This window comes from Gavialis gangeticus, unplaced genomic scaffold (genome assembly GCF_001723915.1).
Source record: "Gavialis gangeticus isolate Ggan-Ray unplaced genomic scaffold, GavGan_comp1, whole genome shotgun sequence".
Lineage (NCBI taxonomy): Eukaryota > Metazoa > Chordata > Crocodylia > Gavialidae > Gavialis > Gavialis gangeticus.
Genome location: NW_017728996.1, coordinates 6,667,714 through 6,672,399, shown reverse-complemented (window position 1 = coordinate 6,672,399; position 4,686 = coordinate 6,667,714). Strand labels below are relative to the sequence as shown.

At 49.2% G+C, this 4,686-nt stretch overlaps 1 protein-coding gene across 2 annotated transcripts in view; it reads right to left on the bottom strand.

The window, feature by feature from the left end:
• IGDCC4 (immunoglobulin superfamily DCC subclass member 4) overlaps positions 1–3,875 on the bottom strand; it is a 125,666-nt gene extending 121,791 nt beyond the window's left edge. For both annotated transcript variants that reach the window (XR_002095137.1, XM_019503974.1), the window contains exon 1: positions 3,544–3,875. The gene's annotated coding sequence lies outside the window, so the exon portion shown is untranslated. The remainder of the gene's footprint in view (positions 1–3,543) is intronic.
• Positions 3,876–4,686: the final 811 nt, after the last annotated feature.

The following is a 4,686-nucleotide window of genomic DNA, read 5'->3' as shown; positions in this document are numbered from 1 at the left end:
CGCACTCTCGGAAAACATGGCTTTTCAGTCTTTCCAGCCACCCCTGTGTTTTGTTAAGCAGGTGCATTGCTGCATGGGCCATCAAAGTCATATAGTCAACTGGACCAGTTCTGCTTAGACTGACCCCGCATTTACGTCTACACAGAGATGAGGAAGCCAGTACATTGGGTGAAAGGAAGAAGAGAGAGAGCACGTGGCTGCTGTCAAAACATACAAGTCATTTGCTACTATAAATCTTCATTCCTCTGTTTCAAAGGACAGTGATCGACTTACTGTAACTTACTACCAGGAACAAGTTACTGAGCAATGCCAAATTGGGTGCCACCCTGCTCTAACTCATGTAAGAGTATCTGCTTCTAATCACAGCATCTTGGCACCTCCTCCTGAGGCTATAATTAAAGGGATGTTGCTATTTTCATGCAGGACCATCATCTAGATCTTGCTGAATTATTTTACTAACCTGATAAGAAGGAAAATGTTTTTAGCCCTTAAAAAATACAAATGAAACAGCTTGGGAGGATCTGAGCAGCTCTGAAAGCCAAGGCATCCTTCTTCCTTCCAAAGTGTGTTTACTGAATAGAAAAGTGGGGAGTAAATTAGGCTCACCTTTTTGTTTTCTAGCATTTGGGAATATACCTGCCACAACCAAGACTCACTGATCAGCCTGTAACAAGCAGGGCTCCTTCCTCCCACCCCCACCTCCCTTCTGCTGCTTTGGGTCCAAACTGACTCAAGGAGATGGAGATCCACCAACAACAGCCTCCCTCATCAAAGGGAAGTGCCTGCTTCCCACACTAGCCTCCTTACATATTCAAGTCCAACCTTTGTGTCCATAGACTTATGTGGGCTGCTTTATGAGTCATTCAATAAGTAACCTAGGCCCAAAGCTGCAAGGCACTCCACACCTCAACTCTCTGCAGGAACCCACTGTACTCAGCAAATCCATACACTGCGTCATAAACAGGGGCCCCAAAATCTTGCATACATAACCCATTCTTACTACGAAGCTCCTTCCTCCTCCTGTGGCAACATGGCCATAAACAGAAAATGTTAGGCTGAGAGTAGAGGCTTTTATTCCAGTTAGTCAACAGAAACTCCTGCTTTAAAGAGCCAGAGGCTCCTGGTTCCTTCCCAGTCAGGCCTGGCACACAGCTACTGCAACTCGCTTGCAATTTCTGGCGCATGGTTTGCATTTCCTGTGCATTTGTACAGTATTTAGCTCAGCAGAATCTCAGCTGTAATTGCAGCCTTTGGACACGATCCTAATACAAACAACAGTGCATGGCAAACGGTGCATGGCAAGCCTCCACGCAAAAGGGGCATCTATTTGAAGTTGAGTCATTTGAAGAGCACATTTGAGCTTCTGGCCCTGCCAAGCTGCAAAATCACAAGTCCATAGTGAGTGCACACACATGGATACACACAGTCGCTCTCTTGTTCACTGTTGGGTTAATGTCTGACACAAATTATGGGGAAAAAACTATTCAGGATGAAGAATAACTCAAACAATAATCCAGTCCAGGTCAACCCTGAAAAAACACTAAACGTAAGCCAGGTTCTCTGATTTTGCAGGACTCCTATCAGCAGCAGACAAATTTAAAGCAGAGCTCAGCTCTCTCACTGACAAACTCTGCATTGTTTGCTGCGTACGTTTTAGCTGTGCAACTCGCAGTGAACCACGCAGGCGAGGATGGCTGCAGTGATTTTACTGCCTATTTTGCAGAAGTGCCAGTTGGTTTCTCTCCATTATTTATCAAAGCCTCACTGAGCCATATCGCACAGGCTGTGTGGAGGCGGGAGCTGTCAAACAAGGAACAACAACAATGCTACAGGTTCTGCTTTTCTCTTTATTAACCCTTTTGCACAATTCAATCCATCTCATACAGTGCTGCAGAGCCTGTCCCCTAAGCCGGTTTTCCTGATGACCATTCTCCAACCCAAGGGAACCCCTTATTTTAATGAGATTTCCTCCTCTGTGCATCCTCTAGCTGCATGACATCTCCCTCCCCTCACTTGCAAGGTGAACGCAAGGGCAATGGGTCCTTGCCCTGACCCGCTCCTGCACTGCTGGCTCCAGTTCTCCACACGCTGACCTGCCTTGGGCTCATGTGACCTGTTCTGCCATGCGACTGAGAGAGCTTGTACAACCATCCCTTGTCCATATGTGACCTGAGGATGCCATCTGGCCCCGTGCCATTACAAATAGTGGGAAGCAGGGAATATTTGGTTCTCAGCAAGTTTTTGGTTGGTGCTTGTGCCATGAACATTTTTACTGGCCTTTTGTGAGATTCAGATGCTTCTCCCCCTCCATGGTGGCCCCCAAAAGCCTTATGCAATCACTGGCTACTGTGGATAACTCACTCCTGCCACCCCCTCATCCCAGACAAACACACATGCCCCTCCCTGCTCAATCCAGAGGAGCTGAGTGGGACAACTTCCATCTCCAGCTCTAGCAACACGTGCCTTTAGCATCAGTTCAGTCCCTGATGGCAGCCAACAAAGCACCCATCACTTATTACCAGGGCCTTGTTGTTCCACATCCCCGTATTAGACAGACCTAAGACACTACTCAGCTGGCTGAGGCCCTTATTTAATGGAGAACCAATATCATCTACTGGGGACCAGTGCATTTTACAATGTTCCTTTTCCCCTATTGCCCTTCACATAGCAGCAACCTGGAATGTCAAGGAGTTGCCTCTGTCTTTCCATGTCCTAAAAAACGTACTGCTACATTGCAAAACCAGACAACTCCAGGGTACTGGGAGCAGAGCCCCTCACCTCTTAGCTTAGCAGCTGGAATCTCAGCCTGGTGAATGACCACAATAAGGCACAGAGCGGTGCCAGCACAATTCCAGGCATCCAACATCACAGAAAGCACCACCACCCCTGAGCAATAAGAGAGATCCTTCCTGCTACTCTCAGTAATGACGTGGGTTGAAGCATCCTCCCTTACGAGAGTGGTCCAGTGGACAGGCATAGAATACAGAAACGCTGGGGAACAGCCATGCACCACTGAGAGGCAACCAAAGAAGAACGGCATGAAGTTAGCAAAGGACGAGACAGCTTTGTGTCATGGAGGAAATGCCAGAAGGCAGAGGCCTGGAGGCTCAGCTGGTGTGAACAGGTGCAGCTCGTCTGGACCAGTGCCAGATCTCACACAGTAAGGAGCTGCCCACACAGTTCTTATTAAACCTTTCCCAGCGAGGACGGGAACAGAAGGCTGGCTGCCTGCTGAAAGCACGGCCTGAGACAAACAACTTGATGAGATCGAGTCGCGGAGGGAAGTGCTGGCTCTCTGTGAGCAGCAGGGCTCGGGCTCCAAGTGATTCCTGCTTCTCTGGACAAGTTCCCTCAGAAATGAACAGTTAACAGGGGAAAGAGATGTTGCGTCTCATTTCACAGATAATCACGCACGCCCTGAAAGGAAATCCATTTTCAGAGGCGACTGGTTTCAAGCTTCCGAGCCAGGAAGATACTGATGCCTTTTCTCACACATTGATATTCTGTATCAATACCACAAACAAAACAAAAAACCCCACTTACTTGGAAATCGCACGACAGCCGTTTGACTAATGACAGCCCCTAAGGAGCCCTGGGACACGCAGGAGTAATTACCCTCAGCACCAGTCCTTTCAGGATATTTACTCTCCTTAGCAGCAGCCTGGGATGAGATGAAGAGTGAGCCATTTGGAAGCACATGGAGATGCTCCTGCTCCACTAATGGAAAGCCATTCTTCTTCCAAGTGATGTTGATAAACTGCTCAGCGGGGGCCAGGTTACAGTCCAACACCACGGCTTGGCTGGGCTCTAGGATCACCTTGGCAGGGCCAGCACTGCAGCTCAGCTCCACAGAATCTCCCTCCAACAACTTCCCTGCAAGGAAAAAGACACTTATTGCCTTCCTGCTTTGCAAATAAACCATACTTTGTGGCTAGCCTGGGAGGTCCGAACAGGCAACATTCAGGTCACACAAAATCCCATGCTACAACCTGCATCAGAGCCCACTCCAACCCAGATAAAATGTCACCCACAACCTGCAATGCCTCTTCCAGCTGCCAATGGCTCTCATGGTACCTGTATATCTCCTGTGCTGGATCCAAGCAGGTAAAGCCCACCTAGAACAGGGGGTGCTCAGCATTTTCCACAGGGGCCACATAAGTGGTGCCCCATCTGCCCACAGACTGGATCACACCAGTAGTCCCAATCCAGCATCAGGGCCAGCATGGTGGGCACCATCTGGCTATGCAGAGGGAACTTGGACCTACAGGGGAAAAGGGGCATTGGCCTGGCCTCAACCCAGCCCAAAGTGGGTGGGAAAGCAGGCATGGGCTGACCCCAATCCATGTGGAAGAGAGGCGGCATGGCTCGGCTGCAACCAGCAGTGCAGCACTTGGGAGTTGGGAACTGACAGGAGGAGGGTAACTGTATTAATGATCATCGCTTCCCCACCACCAAATTTCCTGCCCCATAGGCCAGACGCAATGACTCCACAGCCCACATTTGGCTTATGAGCTGGACACTGAGCATCCCTGATCTAGAAGAAGGCAATAGTTGCAGTAAGAGCACCATCAGGCACAAAAAAAATGAGGGTCCCACACTAGCCCCAGGCTCACTCCACTGTCTCCTGGGTACCCCACAACACAGTATTTACAGTACCATTCACCCTACCATTAACTCTCCAGCACT